Source organism: Tachypleus tridentatus, chromosome 6, assembly GCF_004210375.1.
Source record: "Tachypleus tridentatus isolate NWPU-2018 chromosome 6, ASM421037v1, whole genome shotgun sequence".
Taxonomy (NCBI): Eukaryota; Metazoa; Arthropoda; class Merostomata; order Xiphosura; family Limulidae; genus Tachypleus; species Tachypleus tridentatus.
The window spans coordinates 57,449,467-57,469,935 of NC_134830.1; the positions used below are offsets into that span (position 1 = coordinate 57,449,467).

At 34.0% G+C, this 20,469-nt stretch overlaps 1 long non-coding RNA gene across 1 annotated transcript; it reads right to left on the bottom strand.

Moving 5' to 3' along the window:
• Positions 1–1,201: 1,201 nt before the first annotated feature.
• On the bottom strand, positions 1,202–20,175 carry LOC143254553 (uncharacterized). Its single transcript, XR_013030251.1, has 3 exons — positions 19,981–20,175; positions 10,350–10,458; positions 1,202–1,392 (listed from the first exon to the last, which is right to left on the bottom strand). It is a non-coding gene; the product is annotated as an uncharacterized LOC143254553 (long non-coding RNA).
• Positions 20,176–20,469: the final 294 nt, after the last annotated feature.

The following is a 20,469-nucleotide window of genomic DNA, read 5'->3' on the forward strand; positions in this document are numbered from 1 at the left end:
ATTATAGCATTATTTATATGTTATATAATGCAGTAATGCTTTCAGAAGATAATAACACTTGTAAATCATTATTACTGCACTTAATATTGCATCAAATGAGATTTATGCATAGCACATCTAGATTATTTGTGATTGGTCCAGTATTCATGTAATTCTGGAATTTTAATCACTACAAAGATGAAAACATTAAACAGGTTCCAACAAAGTGATTATGAAAGTTCCATGTGACCATTTGGAAGCAATCTGCTTATCAGTGCCTTCCATATACATAAATATGCTATTTAATAATATGTTTCAATGTAAAAGTATCCTGAATAATTATCATGTACTAAGAAATGGAAATTTGATACTTACAGTTACTGTGTGTTGTAGATATCAGATTCTATATTTAAAAATGTTTATTGTGTTGATAAAAATGTGTGCTGTGTAAAATAAATACATAGAGACCACTAAGTTATCTAATACCAGATGGAATAAAGAACTTTTCTAAATAAGAATGTTTTAATTCTCACATCTGTTGTGTTTTTTCTGTTAATGGCTCCTGTAACCATAAGTTTTGGGGTTTTGTAGATATGTTTAGAAGCATATTTAATTATACGTTTTTTCATATATTTGTACATTTTAAAAATGTTTTCCTTTCCAGAAATTTAGTTTACTTCATTATCATGTAGTAGAAAAATGTTTAGAGGGAAACATGTAAATACACATACCTTTTGTAATTTATGTACATACACGTGTTAAGCTATATTATGTAAGTACATTTTTCTTCTTTTTTTTTAGCTGTAATCGATTATTAAATAGGTATTGTGAAACAGTTCGACTTTAACATTCTGAGATGCTCTTGTTTTTTGTTGTTTTTTCATTAAAATATGTTTATATTGAAATAGTCACTTTGTTGTTGGATGAACTGATATATATGAACGTCTGAATTTAAGTTCTATTTACCAGTTGCTTTTGCACAGATCTACTTGTTAGGAAAACAAATATTAATTAAAGAATTTCATACTAGTCTTAAACTGTAATTGTGTCTTTAAACACTGTGTGTGTAAATAGATATTTTGTTTATCTGAAAGCCTTTTCTTTGTTTTGGTTGATGACAAAACTTAAATAAACTAAAAAAAAACAAACTAATTCTTTTGTAAATAGTGCATTCTTATGTGTACTTGAAAACACTGTATAATAACAACTAGACAGGAACAAAGTACATCGTTTTATATGAACATCCTATATAACAGAGAAAAATAACTTCAGTGAAAATGATTCCACACCAAATTTTCCAGGTACTTTTTTCCCTGAAGTGGGAAGCCACATTCCATACAACTATCAAACAATACTTTCATGTTGGAATAGCCTGGTTCCATGTGTGTGGTCTTTCACACTTTGTAGTTCGTACTGGAGGAATGTAAATATTTTGTTAAAAATTTAAAAAACAAACCTTTACACTCCAGATAAACATAAAATATATATACTTCATTTAAACCAACGTTTCGCCCTTGTGGCTTTATCAGGGTTAATATATATAACTACCTGTCATAAGCTAGTACTGGTGCAGCTGTTGTAATATTTAAGTAATTTGTAGCTTTCATTTCTTGGTGAAAGGAAATGGTCACAGGAAAGAAAAGGTCACAATTTTGGCTAGGAAAAAAAAAGTCATATTTATATACCATAAATGAAGTAATAAAACTGCCAAATCAGTCATTAACTAATAATACATGACTTCTACACATTACGTGTGATGGCATCACGTGCACACTAGTGTGCAAAAAAATGGAACATTTAAACAAAACGTATTTTTAAAAATAATGATTTCTGTGAATAATATTGAAGTTATTTTATCACCATAACATTGTAGATCTAATTTATAAATTCTAGGTGTGTAAAAATAAAATCACTAAAGGAACATAAATTAATTTTAAGTATAATCATATTTTCACGAAATTACCCGCCTTTTTTTAATATACCTGTGATTTTTTTCTAGGAGTCTAACTGGTAAAAACAGTGGAGCATCTACAGATAACATACTAAAAATCTATAAAACATATATTAAACCTGTAATAGATTATGCAGCTCCAGCATGGATAACTGTAAGCAATAAAATAATTAAAACCAAACTACAAACAATCCAAAACACACTCCTCACAACTGCATACAGAGTTCCAAGAACTATATCATCTCAGTTCATTCACAAATACTCGAACATACCAACCATACCAGATAGACTCCTACATATTACAATAATGTACTTTAATAAGAATTGGATGAAAAACGAATTACTATGCGAACTAGACAGGTACCTCATACATGATGAAGCTAGTCCTAAATATCTCTCCCCAGTTTACTTATATTTTAAATATAATAATAAATAAAAAAGAAAATATATATATATATAAACTTGAAATAATAAAAAAATAAATATTAATAATAATAAAAAATATCTTTCTACTATATATATATGTATTAAACAATTAAAAAAAAATACCACCAACAAACTTGATATTTCTGCTGAAAGAATAAAAAAAATCACAGTATACGAGCCAAAATACATGGACATTGCCCTGAAAAGGACCAAAATAATATTCAGTACCACAGTTATAAAATTCGTCAAGAACATAAGTACGGGGAGGAGAAAGAGGTCACAGAGAACCTGACCCTCCAGGGTATGAACTTTTATTACCCAAATATATATGCAAAAACGGCTCGTTTGGGTTGAGAAAATATTTTACATAGAAGAGCGAACAACGTTTCTCTACAAGTGGGTTTTCTCGACATCACTATTTATTACTCAAACACCGACGACATTCATTCCCGGATTCAATTACTTTAAACCTTGTGTATTGTTACACTTACTATTATGTTATGTTTTAACCTTGTACACGTTGTAGTTGCTACATTGAATTATGACTTGGATACAGTTTATAGCTTTGTTATAACCGAAAAGAGCCCTCTGCTAGTACAGCGGATTTACAACGCTAAAATCAGGGGTTCGATTCCCCTCGGTGGACTTAGCAGATAACCCGTTGTGCTTTTGCTATAAGAAAAACACACATAACTAACTAGTTTTTCTTCCACTTAACCCTGTGTATTATTGTAGTTGCTGAACTATCCATCATAAACTTCATTATGAAATATGTTAGGTTATCGTGTCTACTGACAAAGGCATAAAATCTGTATTTAGAATGAGATTGTTTAGGTTATTAATTTGTATTAATTAATAACATATTTTTCCTGACAGTGAAAACTTGAAGAGACGACACTTTCATCTTGGCGTTACATTTTATTCACGGGAAGTGAAATGAACCTGTTTGGGTTACGAAAGTTTGTTTATGACGTATTTAATAATCTTGCTGGAAATGACGTACGATATTTTTTTAGTCGACTTAAACAGTTCCCTTGAAACAAATTGAAAAAAACAGTCATTTTGCTGTATATCTGTTTCGTTGTGTTGCGCGCGTCTTGGGAGAGTCAGGTGATACAACTAGACCGCTTCACCCCCTCTCTCTCTCCCTATATCTTGATGTTAGTATTTAATTTTCAGTGTTATAAAATTATTGTTCATGAGATCGTGGAGGAGTTATACTAATCTTATTATCCTGGTCAGGGTCATGTCTGTGAATGAAAGCATTTTGTGATTTTTTACTATTTATCTTGGTTTTCCCAGTATGTCTACACGCTTTTCTAACATTTTAATAGTTGCGGTACTAAACAGTTCGTAGAATTGAAAGTATCTGTACTGAAACGAAGACCCCTGTTTTCCAATCCAAGGATTCAAAACATAAAGACCTTGAACCGGTTTGATAGGTTACATCATCGCCTGCGCAGTGGCTTGCGATAGGAAACAATCTGTTCTCCACACAGCTGTTAGTACCGTGTACACATGCAGCCAAGGTTAATATATTAACTTAATAAAACTAGTAATTTGACACTGCAGTTAAACTGGATACCATTCAAATTATATCAACTTCAAAAAACGACTTTATATTGTTACAGTTTTAGATAAGAAAAACAACAACAAAACTTCAGATGTAAATTTAGAACCACAAGCGAATCATTAAATGAAGTTAAACATGTATATTTCCAGCCACTTTAGCTTTCTTAACATGTTGGCAACGATTTTAAAATGTAGCTACAAACCATGTATGAAAGGAAGAAGTCAACAGTTAGATATCTGTGGGTGAATGATGAAAACGAAAGTTTCAAAACAAGTTAAACCTTCTTTATTGTAGTTTTTTAACTAACTTAGGATAAAACTGATATTATAGTAGTGGGTTTATTTGTAATGATGACGTGACGTGAAATATAGAAGATTTCCCCTGATTGGGCTGAACTACGTGTTAAATTTCGTTGAGCAATGACGTTAGTTGTTGGGTTTATTTATTTAATGAAGAGATTCTTCAAGTTGTTTCTGTATGCTGCTGTTTAGGTTTAGTGGTCTGGTAATGGTTAACTGAATAAAGAACGATGTTCCCTGATACACTTGGAACTACGTATTCCATTATTTGATGTGGTTGTACAGCATTCAAGTTTCCAACTGTAACAGATGGAGAAGTCAGTCTTACATCATAGGTCTTGACTACCCACAGACCTCCTACATGGCCGTCGACTTCTAAGGTCATGTCAAATAAGGACACAATGTTCACAGAAACTTTGTTGTGCAGATTTCAGCTTTTAGGTCTACTTTCGTATAAAAATAATTATAATTTGAAGTATGGCTGGAAGCTTTTGAAAATGTAGTTCGTGAGACTTCATGAATTTCAAATCCCTGTTTACTATTTTGTTGAAGGTATCAGTAGATATGCTAATCTTTATTGCAAATGACTTGTTGGGTCAAAAGGTTCTCTTTTATAACCATGTTCTTAACTTTGCGAATGGAAAAATTGTTCCCGATTGAGCTAGTTACGGTGTTAGTGCCTATTGAAAGAGTGTGTGTGTGTGTGTTTTTCGTCTAGCAAAGCCACAAAGAGCTATCTGTTCAGCCCACCTATTGAAAGAACTATACTGTGTTAGTTTTCCCTCTTCTATAGTGAATATTAAAGATTCTCCTCTTTGAAAGTTTTTTTAAACCTCTTTGCCATTTAATTATTACGCGTATGAATATACAGCACTGTATCGTCGAATGCTCTTGAATTATCTGGTAATCTAGGTGCTACAGATGTCGTTTTGTCGACAAGCTACTGTAATAGTATATACAAATCGTTCATTTGAAGTAGTCCATTGTATTTAATGATAATAAAAGCATGCTGTGTTTATTGTTTTCGTATACATAAAAACAAAGTCCAAAGATAACTAACTTGTATTTGAAGTAAAGATATTTGGAATCAGCGGTACAGCATCAGAACTGTATCTTCCCCGAAAGGGGACATGTTTGTTAGCCATTCGCACAACTATACAGTAGAGTGCTGTCTGTCAATCAATCAGTAAACACTAAAATGACGGCACATAAGGAACGCTTTAACGTTGCAATTGGCACTGTTATGACGTCAATAAAACGTGCGCCTCCCATGGATCACGAGAAAATGATGCACACTGTAGGCTACAATGCAGTATGGCATGAACTTCAACAGCAAGAAATAAAAATATTACTGTTAATTTTGATGTTACTGACTCTCCAAACAAAACACATTCGGGGTCCCTGCAGAAGTACATAAAGCTGTTACATTCATGCACATATTTCTTCTGGAAGTGCCTTCAGTAAGCTTAAATCTATTTTTACAAAAAAAGGGTTAATTTAATTTTATTACGTATCATTGTGCAGGTATATTACATATAAAGTTTTTTCTTGCCAATATGAACGCACGCGTATTGGCTCCGTGGCAAATTTCTGGATTTCGGTGGTAAATCGCCGGGTTTGGACCCGTGCATTACTACAGAATATTTCCCCACTGTGGGTAGTGAGGTGGCGCTCTGTTCAGTAGTTCAATATTGGTTTGCTGCTTTATGGTACAAAGCAACTAGGCTGTCTGCGCAGTTCAATATTAGGGACGGTGGCAAACAGCAAATATTAAACTTTTAAAATAAACTCGGCCAGTTTTAATCCGTAATATGAGTGTCGCGGGTTCGAAACCCCATCGCGCCAAACGTGCTCGCCCTTTCAGCCGTGGGGGCGTTATAATATTACGGTTATCCCACTATTCGTTGGTAAAAGAGTAGCCCAAGAGTTGGTAGTGGGTGATGATGACTAGCTGGCTTCCCTCTAGTCTTACACTGCTAAATTGGGGACGGCTAGCGCAGATAGACCTCGTGTAGCTTTGCGCGAAATCCAAAACAAACAAACAAACAAACATTTTCAATCAGTGATGGTTATACGTATAGATATGGCACTGAGCTTATTGGGCGAATTCAGTTGAATTGGTATTAAACTCTGTTAATTATAGACACTATAATTACCAACAACAACAACAACACGAAATTAAAGGCTGTATGCTTGTGTAACAGTTGGATGCACTTTGTAAAACACATGGACGATACTTGTGTTTACCTAGCCCTACAATTGTTGATACACCAGGGATTATTTTAAAAAAACAGGTAAGCTTGGGCATGAATTTTGTGATACACTGTTATATAGCTATAAAAACAATTCACACTTTACAAGTATAAGCAGTGTACATTTCTTGAGTTTCGGTTAACCCATTGCCTAATATTTTCGTCGAATCTGTTTCAAGAGTTCTTCCTAATTAATTTGGGTATGTATTAGCCATTATTCAAGATAGTACAAATAGGGGATACGGACAATGTCTCACCTACATATTTTTTGTATGCTCTACCTTTTTATTTATTTTTTATTAGTACCTTTTTTTGAAGTTTGTTTGTCTCCAAGTAAAAATCAAATTATGTAGGTAAATTTGGTAATTATTGCTTGTATTTTTTCAAGATGAAAAACTGCACTTTCTTGTAAAAAAAAATTCCGCACTTTGCTACATAAAATTACTGTCTCATTAGAAAGAAATGGTTCTATTTAAATAAAATTGTTAAACACACTTTTAGTCGAATACAAGAGACTAAAAATATTCAAAAAATGACTGAAAAATACAAAAGACACGAAAAAAAACAGTTGTCTGAACACAAATAAAAAAAAGATGACATGTAAAGAAAAACTTTTGAAACAATTGAAATTAAAATTTGCCCACAATTGAAACATCGTTCAAAAACTTCTTGAATATTTATAAAAATTACAGAAATTTTTGTGATTTGCTTTATTTGATTACAACATTCAGTTCTTGTAGTTGTTTCACAAAGTATGCATCTTATGTTTATCAAAGTAAAGCCAAATTTTTGGAACAAAACTGTATTTACGAATAGGAATGCAACATCGAAAGTTTGTTTGTTCCAAATCGAGAATGTGTTTGTGTTTTCTAATTGTAAAGCCACATCGGGCTATCTGCTGAGCCCAACGAGAGGAATCGAAAGCCTCATTTTAGCGTTATAAATCCCTAAACTTATCGCTGTACAAGCGGGGATAATGAATGATCACGGGGATGAGTCTTTATCCTGGATCCTACAAATATAGATAAATAATTACGTGATAACAAACAGAAACTAAAAAGAGTTAACAACACAACACAGTAATAAACAAATTAATATAAGTTAAATATGAAAACCAAGGCAACAAAAACAAGCGATCTGTAGAAGAGCGTCACCTAGAATAATCGTTAGTCACAGAGTAAATATTTAATTGTGATAATTTGAATCGGTAAGGATTTGCCTTATTTATTGATTTGTCGTTTGTTTTATCCAGGTCATATTCTTTCCGTAATTGCTGTAAATCCTTTGACGTAACTTGTGTAACAATATCAAACGTGTATGTAGCATCTCTGAAGAAGGTAAGCTGGTATAACGTTAAAATTCGGGGTATTTCTTATAAATTAAAAGTCTGTTTTCTTGAACCATAAACATAACTGTACACATAATAATCCTTCACGTCTTCAGATTTAGTGGAGATTTATTAAACCTAAAAAATATTCACAGAAGTTAATATTTATTTATATTTTCTACAAATAGAGACTTAAAAATTTAGGTGATTTTGGAGCAGAGAATTCCTGTTGTAACACAATGTATTGAAGCCGTAGTTGAGGTAGTTCCAAGAGACACAAACACCTCACTGAAGTATCATTCTAAAACTTACTTGCGAGTTGTATATATGCATATTATGAGTTGCACCATGGTGACGATGAAAGTATTAATACAATTTGTGATAACATTCGTGTAGGTGATTTAATAAAAGCATATATATATATATATATACATATAGTTTTTTCCTTTTTCTAAATAAGTAAGTACAGTCAGTCCTCCAGTATCATATACGAGAGAGGTATTATGTATCTGTATTATATGGCAGAAAAATATCCATAGAGAGAGCGGCTTGGAAGAAAAATTTGTCAGAAACGATAGGAATCGTGTTTTTTGTTGTTGTTTTTTTTCAGCTGTACAACTGATATTCAGTTATACGGAGAATGTACGCTAAGGAATGCACGTTCGCAGTAACTTACCTGACTGGTCACTGACGATATGAACAAGTTTCTACGACACGTGCGATATGGTTGAATGGCACGGAAATGTAGCGTGAAACTACTTAACGTCATTGTAGTCGAATCTGGGTTACATTGGTGCAGGAAAAGTCGGATAAATCTAGGTTAATCGTTTTCAAAGAATTATTTTCCAGAAAGTGTGACGAACGTGCTTGTGCGCACTTAGAAACATGGGAATGAGTCAAAACAGGTGTAGAAACACGTCATTACTCGAACAATCCGATGAATTAAACAGGTATTAAGGTAAAAATTTAAATTTTATCGTGAAATAGACAGACATCCAAGAGTGTTATTTCAGAGACTCTAAACGTTTGACTAAACATAGAGAATGAAAACTTGATAATTTATTCGAAACGTCATGTAAACACAACAACAGCAACAGAAACGCGACTGTAACGATTCCTGTGTTTAAGTTCAACGATTCGATAGAAATTCTTGCCGAATTTGAACTTTTCCTAGTAACCGTTTTCATCCAACAATATTCATGATTTGTACCTTCTATTACATTATATTATTACTCTTATAATCGTATTGGTGTACAATCATCTAAAATCTTACTACAAGTTTATTTCCTTCACTATCACGCTGGTTGATTCACCTAAAATCTTACTACAAGTTTATTTTCTTCACTATCACGATGGTTGATTCACCTACAATCTTGCTACAAGTTTATTTCTTTCAGTATCGCACTGGTTGATTCACCTACAATCTTACTACAAGCTTATTTCTTGTTTGTTTTTTTGAATTTCGCACAAAGCTACTCGAGGGCTATCTGTGCTAGCCGTCCCTAATTTAGCAGTGTAAGACTAGAGGGAAGGCAACTAGTCATTACTACCCACCGCCAACTCTTGGGCTACTTTTTTATCAACAAATAGTGGGATTGACCGTCACATTATAACGCCCCCACGGCTGAAATGGCGAGCATGTTTGGTGCGACGGGGATGCGAACCCGAGACTCTCAGATTACGAGTCGCACGCCTTAACACGCTTGGCCATGCCGGGTCAGCTTATTTCTTTCACTCACACGCTGTTTAATTCACCTACACTCTTACTACAAGTTTATTTCTTTCACTCTCACGCTGTTTGATTCACCTACAATCTTACTAGAAGTTTATTTCCTTCATTGTCACGCTGGTTGATTCACCTACAATCTTATTACAAGTTTATTTCTTACTCTATCACCCTGGTTGATTCACCTATAATCTTGCTACAAGTTTATTTCTTTCACTATCGCGCTGGTTGATTCACCTACAATCTTGCTACAAGCTTATTTCCTTCACTATCGCGCTGGTTGATTCACCTACAATCTTGCTACAAGCTTATTTCCTTCACTATCACGCTGGTTGATTCACCTATAATCATTTGGCTTGCATGATTAAGCACATCCTTTCACCACTGTTTGACCGTACCAAACGTCAAGGTTAAATCCTTCCCTTACCAAAATAGCACATACGATCCAGTGGTGAATATAGCTCACTTAACTGACACAAACAAATGAAAATGATGATGCATTCTTCTGGGAAGGGATGGTAAGTATAACCTTCACGTAACAGCTGGGTAGACTGAAACTATTCGGATAAGGGTAACAATAGCACGTCGTGAGTCAGCCTCAAACTCGCCAACCATGGGAATAGAACTCAAAAGCGCGAACTCAACCTTCACGTCAAATAAACAAATTGTCATGTCATTACATAAATGATAAAGTATGAAATACTTAGACATGTTTATAAAACAGTTAATCTCTGTAAAAACAAAATAACCATATAAAAAACAGTCTAAATTTGACACAACAGAATCCATATGAACTTCATATAATAGTAGGTTTACCATACATCCCAGTTTGATGGGTCTGGTGTCCCGTCTGGTTTACTAATTTGTCCTGGTTGACACTGAATTACCTCAGAATGTCCCGGTTTTTGATGAAAAATCACAAACCCTGAAAAGGATACACGGAAAATATTAAAATCTGCATAGAGTCCTAACTTTGTGTTGACAAAAATATATATCTTTTCATTTTATTAATTAGTTGATGGTTAGGGGGAGCCATAGTGCTGTAGCATGCAATTTATATGCAAAAACGGCTCGTTTGGGCTGAGAAAACACTTTACATAGAAGAGCGAACAACGTTTCGACCTTCTTCGGTCATCGTCAGGTTCACAAAGAAAGAGGTAACTGACCGGAAGCTGACCACATGTTTGAAAGGGGTTGTGTAACTGTGTGTCGAAATGTAGAGGGCGGTATTAGATGTTTGAATATATAATTTTATTTATTATATTAATATAGGTATAAAGGCGTTCCTTTATATTGGTTTATTCGAACACTGCAAGTCAAATAAACACAACATAACCATAGAAAACACTCAAATACTAAATAAAGAAACAAACATAAACAAACGTAAAATTAAAGAAGCCTTACTTATACAACAACTTAAACCCAAAATAAACCAATATAAAGGAACGCCTTTATACCTATATTAATATAATAAATAAAATTATATATTCAAACATCTAATACCGCCCTCTACATTTCGACACACAGTTACACAACCCCTTTCAAACATGTGGTCAGCTTCCGGTCAGTTACCTCTTTCTTTGTGAACCTGACGATGACCGAAGAAGGTCGAAACGTTGTTCGCTCTTCTATGTAAAGTGTTTTCTCAGCCCAAACGAGCCGTTTTTGCATATAAATTTCTCAACAAGTGGGTTTCTCGTCATCACTGATTATTGTTTCATCGCGGCGACTGTACGAGAAGTGTAAGTTTTTGTGTTTTCTCAGTGTATTTGTACTTACCTGTTACCATTATGTCTGAACTAGCATACCGTACACCACTATTAACAGTACACGCTCACACGATCGTTAAGAAACTAAGGAATTTAAACCAACGAATTATTAATAGAAGAAATGACATTTATTTTATTCAACAATGTAGAAAAGAACAACTAACCCCTAATTTTGTAAAGGTAAAACTTTCAAAAAGTTTAATACATACACAAACATTATTCAAAATTTACAGAAAAACTACTGAAAGCCATGTTGAACACAAAATATAAAGAACTACATGACTTACAAAAAACAAAAAATGAATCTAGACCATCAACTGGCATGCTGCATTAAACCAGAGATTTACGGACTTATACAACGAAACATAAACCAAATCAATACTAAAACGACAGAGACAAAAAAGATCTGCCACAACAAAAACTAGAAAAACTAAGATGCAAACAACAGAAAAGACACCAAAACGACAAACCGTTGACTAACCTCATAATTAACAGATCCGACCGTCAATTAAACACAGACGAGATACATCTACTTAACAAAGGACTCAACTTCGCTATAGCACCTAGGCACATTCCAACCATAGAAATCAAAACATGTTTAGAAGACCTAGCCAGGAGACTTGTGATACTTTCTACAGAGGAACAAAACAAGGAAACAACCAAAACAACCAACAGAAAGAAGACAACTTAGATAATTTTATTGACATCCAACAGCCAACCTTCCCAGGTAAAATTACAAATTTATATTTTCCAGAAACACCTAAAACAACATCTTAAACGATTTTTTCAAAGAATTTTCTCACAAAACCATCAACATAATTTCACAAAACAGAAAACTGAAAAACAACCTTACAAAAATAGACATTAATTGCATAAAAAACCTAAAACAAGACAAAAACATAAAAATTCTAAAAGCAGATAAAGGTAACGCAATAGTCATAATGAACACGAATGAATACATCCAAAAAATGAATAACATCCTATCAGACACGAACAAATTTAAACCTATACACACAAATCCAACAAAGACACACGAGACGCAACTGAACAAGTTACTACTACAAATGAAAAAAGCCAACACAATTTCACAAACACTTTATTCCTACCTACGTAAAACCGACTCACGCACACCACAAATATACGGCATCCCCAAACCTCATAAACCAGATTGTCCATTACGACCAATAATGTCCACATATGAATCGTTTAATTACAACCTTGGTAAATACATAGCATGGGCATTCTCCAAATATGTAACATCAGCCAGCTCATTTATCAAAGACTCTTTTAATTTCAAGTCTAATCTAAATCAACTTAATCATAAAGCCTTAATGGCCAGTTTCGATGTTATATCCCTCTTTACAGAAGTTCCAACCACTGAAGCCTGCAAGATAGCCTTAGAACTCTATATCCGAGACCCTAACCCAACTATAGAAATTCCCAGTAACCAGTTAGCAACCCTCATAGAATTCACCACGATAAAGACAAACTTCATGTTCAACAACCAAAACTATATACAAACAAACGGCCTAAGCATGGGCAACCCAGTATCACCAGTTCTAGCCAATATTTTTATGACACAAGTTGAAACACAAGCAATTAACACAGCATTACATCCACCACTATACTGGTATAGATATGTAGATGACACGGTTGCGGGATTCAAATCTACAGAACACATACTTAATTTTTTCAATCACATTAACTCTATACATCCCAACATCAACTTCACATGTGAACAGGAAGAAAACAATCAAATATCATTTCTTAACCTCAAAATTACAAGAACTGACACACAATTTCAAACAGAAATCCACCGAAAAATCACCCATACTGGACTATACATTCCTTGGGACTCAGCACATGAAACAAAACAAAAACTCAACATACTAAGAAACCAAATAAACACAGCCATAAAACTATGCACACCAGATAAAATTAACGATGAATTAGACAAAATAAAACAATACTTCACCAACATCAATAAGTTTCCTCCACAAACCGTAGAAAACATTATACGCACACACCTAGACAGAAAGCAAAATCAACCAACTAAAGTAAATACAGCTCACGAATCAAAAAACCACGAAACCATATACTGCTGTATACCATATATTCCCGACATCAGCAAACAAATAACCAACATTTGGCAAAAATTAGTAACAAAATATGACATTCCAATTAATACCAAATTTATTCAAAAACCCGGCACAAAACTGAGGTCTATACTATGTAAAAACTACACTGACAAACACCACACCAACATTATTTATAAAATACAATGTGATAACTGCCACGACTTCTATATTGGAGAAACAAGTAGAAAATGGAAACCAGATTCAAAGAACATAAAAGTCACCTTCACACGTTTTCGAACACTGCAAGTCAAATAAACACAACATAACCATAGAAAACACTCAAATACTAAATAAAGAAACAAACATAAACAAACGTAAAATTAAAGAAGCCTTACTTATACAACAACTTAAACCCAAAATAAACCAATATAAAGGAACGCCTTTATACCTATATTAATATAATAAATAAAATTATATATTCAAACATCTAATACCGCCCTCTACATTTCGACACACAGTTACACAACCCCTTTCAAACATGTGGTCAGCTTCCGGTCAGTTACCTCTTTCTTTGTGAACCTGACGATGACCGAAGAAGGTCGAAACGTTGTTCGCTCTTCTATGTAAAGTGTTTTCTCAGCCCAAACGAGCCGTTTTTGCATATAAATTTCTCAACAAGTGGGTTTCTCGTCATCACTGATTATTGTTTCATCGCGGCGACTGTACGAGAAGTGTAAGTTTTTGTGTTTTTCTCAGTGTATTTGTACTTACCTGTTACCATTATGTCTGAACTAGCATACCGTACACCACTATTAACAGTACACGCTCACACGATCGTTAAGAAACTAAGGAATTTAAACCAACGAATTATTAATAGAAGAAATGACATTTATTTTATTCAACAATGTAGAAAAGAACAACTAACCCTAATTTTGTAAAGGTAAAACTTTCAAAAAATTTTAATACATACACAAACATTATTCAAAATTTACAGAAAAAACTACTGAAAGCCATGTTGAACACAAAATATAAAGAACTACATGACTTACAAAAACAAAAAATGAATCTAGACCATCAACTGGCATGCTGCATTAAACCAGAGATTTACGGACTTATACAACGAAACATAAACCAAATCAATACTAAAACGACAGAGACAAAAAGATCTGCCACAACAAAAAACTAGAAAAACTAAGATGCAAACAACAGAAAAGACACCAAAACGACAAACCGTTGACTAACCTCATAATTAACAGATCCGACCGTCAATTAAACACAGACGAGATACATCTACTTAACAAAGGACTCAACTTCGCTATAGCACCTAGGCACATTCCAACCATAGAAATCAAAACATGTTTAGAAGACCTAGCCAGGAGACTTGTGATACTTTCTACAGAGAACAAAACAAGGAAACAACCAAAACAACCAACAGAAAGAAGACAACTTAGATAATTTTATTGACATCCAACAGCCAACCTTCCCAGGTAAAATTACAAATTTATATTTTCCAGAAACACCTAAAACAACATCTTAAACGATTTTTCAAAGAATTTTCTCACAAAACCATCAACATAATTTCACAAAACAGAAAACTGAAAAACAACCTTACAAAAATAGACATTAATTGCATAAAAACCTAAAACAAGACAAAAACATAAAATTCTAAAAGCAGATAAAGGTAACGCAATAGTCATAATGAACACGAATGAATACATCCAAAAATGAATAACATCCTATCAGACACGAACAAATTTAAACCTATACACACAAATCCAACAAAGACACACGAGACGCAACTGAACAAGTTACTACTACAAATGAAAAAAGCCAACACAATTTCACAAACACTTTATTCCTACCTACGTAAAACCGACTCACGCACACCACAAATATACGGCATCCCCAAACCTCATAAACCAGATTGTCCATTACGACCAATAATGTCCACATATGAATCGTTTAATTACAACCTTGGTAAATACATAGCATGGGCATTCTCCAAATATGTAACATCAGCCAGCTCATTTATCAAAGACTCTTTTAATTTCAAGTCTAATCTAAATCAACTTAATCATAAAGCCTTAATGGCCAGTTTCGATGTTATATCCCTCTTTACAGAAGTTCCAACCACTGAAGCCTGCAAGATAGCCTTAGAACTCTATATCCGAGACCCTAACCCAACTATAGAAATTCCCAGTAACCAGTTAGCAACCCTCATAGAATTCACCACGATAAAGACAAACTTCATGTTCAACAACCAAAACTATATACAAACAAACGGCCTAAGCATGGGCAACCCAGTATCACCAGTTCTAGCCAATATTTTTATGACACAAGTTGAAACACAAGCAATTAACACAGCATTACATCCACCACTATACTGGTATAGATATGTAGATGACACGGTTGCGGGATTCAAATCTACAGAACACATACTTAATTTTTTCAATCACATTAACTCTATACATCCCAACATCAACTTCACATGTGAACAGGAAGAAAACAATCAAATATCATTTCTTAACCTCAAAATTACAAGAACTGACACACAATTTCAAACAGAAATCCACCGAAAAATCACCCATACTGGACTATACATTCCTTGGGACTCAGCACATGAAACAAAACAAAACTCAACATACTAAGAAACCAAATAAACACAGCCATAAAACTATGCACACCAGATAAAATTAACGATGAATTAGACAAAATAAAACAATACTTCACCAACATCAATAAGTTTCCTCCACAAACCGTAGAAAACATTATACGCACACACCTAGACAGAAAGCAAAATCAACCAACTAAAGTAAATACAGCTCACGAATCAAAAAAACCACGAAACCATATACTGCTGTATACCATATATTCCCGACATCAGCAAACAAATAACCAACATTTGGCAAAATTAGTAACAAAATATGACATTCCAATTAATACCAAATTTATTCAAAACCCGGCACAAAACTGAGGTCTATACTATGTAAAACTACACTGACAAACACCACACCAACATTATTTATAAAATACAATGTGATAACTGCCACGACTTCTATATTGGAGAAACAAGTAGAAAAATGGAAACCAGATTCAAAGAACATAAAAGTCACCTTCACACGTTTTCGAACACTGCAAGTCAAATAAACACAACATAACCATAGAAAACACTCAAATACTAAATAAAGAAACAAACATAAACAAACGTAAAATTAAAGAAGCCTTACTTATACAACAACTTAAACCCAAAATAAACCAATATAAAGGAACGCCTTTATACCTATATTAATATAATAAATAAAATTATATATTCAAACATCTAATACCGCCCTCTACATTTCGACACACAGTTACACAACCCCTTTCAAACATGTGGTCAGCTTCCGGTCAGTTACCTCTTTCTTTGTGAACCTGACGATGACCGAAGAAGGTCGAAACGTTGTTCGCTCTTCTATGTAAAGTGTTTTCTCAGCCCAAACGAGCCGTTTTTGCATATAAATTTCTCAACAAGTGGGTTTCTCGTCATCACTGATTATTGTAGCATGCAAGTTTTCAAAGGTATTGCATCAGACGAAATTTACAGACAGCTGATACGGTACCTGTACAAGTATAATGATTCATCACTGGGCTGCTATTGGGGGTACGCGTGTAACGGCAGCTGCATAAGCGGCGAGTATGCAAAGTTTTCTTTGAGGAAGTGTTTGTGATTGTTTTATTAATTATATCAGTCATATGGCACATGCTGAATTATTTTCGTTCTTTTATTTTAGAAATTAATCCTAGTCATAATGTTCAAAGCTGGTAAAAGAAAGTGCACATTCAACAGTGAATTGCATAAAGAATATCCATTCTTGAAAAAAACTTGTGGCAAGATGGGCAGAGTGAAATGTTAGCAGTGTTCATCTGAGTTCTCTGTTTCACATGGTGGCCACTCAAACATAAAAGATTATTTAAAAAGTGTTAAATAAGTAGCTAGTCTTTCAGTAGCCTCTCAAAGTTCAAGGGTTGATGTGTTATTCAAATAAACTGTGCCTGTAGAGAGTGACTTGATAATAGCTGCCAAAGAAGCGACTTTTGTTATCACAGTGCTGTCCATAACATAAGCTTTAAAACAACTGATTGCTCTTCCAAACTGATAGCAAAGTTATTTGAACCAAAGTTCAGTTCTGCCAGAATGAAGCCATTATTTTAAATGCTATATATTTAAAAACGGCTAGTATGAGTAGAGAAAGCACTGATAGAGGAGCGAACAACGTTTCGACCTTCTTCAGTGAACCTGACGATGACCCAAGAAAGTCGAAACGTTGTTCGCTCCTCTATCGAGCCGTTTTTACATATATATTTCTCTACAAGTGGGTTTTCTCGACATCACTGATTATCAAAAAACTTGTTGCTTATTGTGGTGACAACTGCAATATAAATTTTGGAGATGTAAAGAGAATGGGGAAAAACAATGTATATAGTCGATTAAAGGAGGAACTTGGCAGAAATATTGTGGGTGTTGGTTGTGGTGCTCATATTGTACATAACTGTCATAGCAGTTGATGTCCTTCCTATTAAAGTGGATAGCTTGGTGGTCAAAATTTACAAATATTTCTATATTTATACTGTGTGTGTTACACACCTAAAATAATTCTGTGAGTTTGAAGAAATTGAGTATAACAAGGTACTTCAACATGGAAATATGTATTTCTGTCTTTGTTACCAGCTGTTGAGAGAATTCTCCAGATTTATGAATGACTGAAGTCATATTTTTGTTCATAAGAACAGTGCCCACTGTTCATAAAAATAATTTTTTGAGAGTAAATGTAGAGAAATGTATCTATGGTTTGTTCATGGACAACTAGGCTTGTTCAATAAAGTGATTTTAGCTACAGATAAAACAAAAACATCTGCAAGTGATACTGTTGCAGAACTTAAGTTGAAAACCAACCTGAAAGAAAGACAAGATAATAACTTTATTCCCCTTGGTACAAAAGATACTCACTGTGCTAGAGGAAGAGAGAGGATACCAGGTAGACTTGGTTAGGAAGAAATTTACCAGTTTTTATGGTTGCTGCCTGTCTTATATTGAGCTGTGGGAAAACAGTTTTGGTGGTGGGGATACTTTGTTTGTATAAAAAACAGTGTTTTCGTGTAGCCTGACATAGAAGCAGTTGCTGAAAAAATTAATGAAATGCTTGGAAATGCTGCAATCAATGATAATGATCTGTTTGATGAAGTTGTTCTTGGTTATCCCTTCTGATCATCAAAATGTCATGAGCTGAAAGCAAAAGAAATAGGTTGTGAAGAAAAATGGGTAGAACTTTTCAACCGCTTTATTTCTGTACCTAATCTCAGGCAAGTTATGGAGTACATTTTTTGTCTACCAGGCACTTCTGCCTCTTTTGAAAGAGTATTTTCAGTGATGAATAGCATTTGGTCCCAAGAAAGAGGTCTAATGAATGAATCAACAGTAAAAAAAAAAAAATTGTTGCACTGTAAACTCAATATTGACTTGAGCTGCAGTGAGTTCTTTGAAAAAATAAAAACTAAAAGATTTTTTGAAAAAAGTTCATTCAAGTGAAAAATATGAATAGTCACAAAAAAAGTGTTCAATGAAAAATTAATGAAATTTTGATGTTCCTTACCTTGCTGAATTTAAATAAATGTTAGGTATACAAACTACCAGTATTCTTTTTTTTTTGTGTGGCAGCATTAAAGCTTAAGAGGAGTTAGATTATGAAAGCACTTCTTTATTATACCAGTGCCAGTACCTACAATAAAAATTGAAAACTGCCCCGGTTTGAGGCTTGGAAATTATGGTAAGCCTATATAATAGTATATCGTCATAATTCGTTTGACACAATAGAATCCATCTGGACCCCCATACAATGATACTTTGTCATAGTTTATACTTGACAGACTGCGGACAGATCGAGGGGGGGGGGTGGACTCACGGAAAGAGCCCACGTGGACCTTATGACATTCCGTTATAACCAGAATTGCTAACGTAATCAGATGAATTCGATCACTCTATGTACTATTTTAGCAAAGGGTATTTCTTGTTGTTGTAACGTGAAGTAAATCTCAACTTATAAAAAATAGTCAAAAAAATCAGTCACGAACTTGCGAGATGTGACAGCTCCGATAACTCAGACCATGTTTTATTGATATCAGCTATATAAAAACACTATTGAAGCAATATATTTCATAAAAAGTAATCAACCAAATACCATTCATTGAATGATATTTTAAATGATTTAGAATTATTTATGTTTTACCTTCACACACAATAATAAATATTACGTAATGTTTTGCACCAATTCTATTGTCGTAACGTTATTAAAAATACACCCAATAGCTCGCGTACACACGTGTACGGGGTAATGACCTCGGTCTGTTTGCGTGGGGCTCATTCAGAGATATCTGTTGAATCTGTAGGAAATTACAGAAACTCTGCGGCCGAGATAAGTATGTTGGGGTAAAAGTCAAGAGGCAGTTAAACCTTTTTCTTTTATACAAATCTCGCATTGCTTTACGTTGAAAACAAAACCAATACTAATAGTAATAAAGGTACAAGCAAATTTAGCCCGTCCGTAAAACCAAAAATTTACTAACCTCTTTTAAAATAAAAATACAAAATGCACTAGAGAAGACACCAAATGTCAGTTCTAGGTGATCGAACACACTAAGAGAATACACAGCTCTACGCTATTCTACCGGGGGGACCGGAATATACAGAACTGGTATGGTTCTGCATCGTGCTAAGTCACTGTAAAGTAAACAAGAGGCTATAAATTAGTTTCATACCAACACAATGGTGAGGGCAAAGACTATCTGTTTGCAACGTTTATAAACAATTGAAGGGATTATCAATCAGGAATCCAATGACAGTTGTTGACGAATGATAAGACAGTGAAACTGTCCTGGAAAGTTATCTGGTATTGTGGAAATCAATAAAACCGGGAAGGTTCGAACATTAATGTAGGTTTTAAATTTTAAAGCCATGAAAACAATTTTAAAATATTACCATATTTGTTTGTTTTTACGATGTATTCGTTTATTTTTTGTCATTAATTCATGTATCCCTCATACAGCAGAGCCACC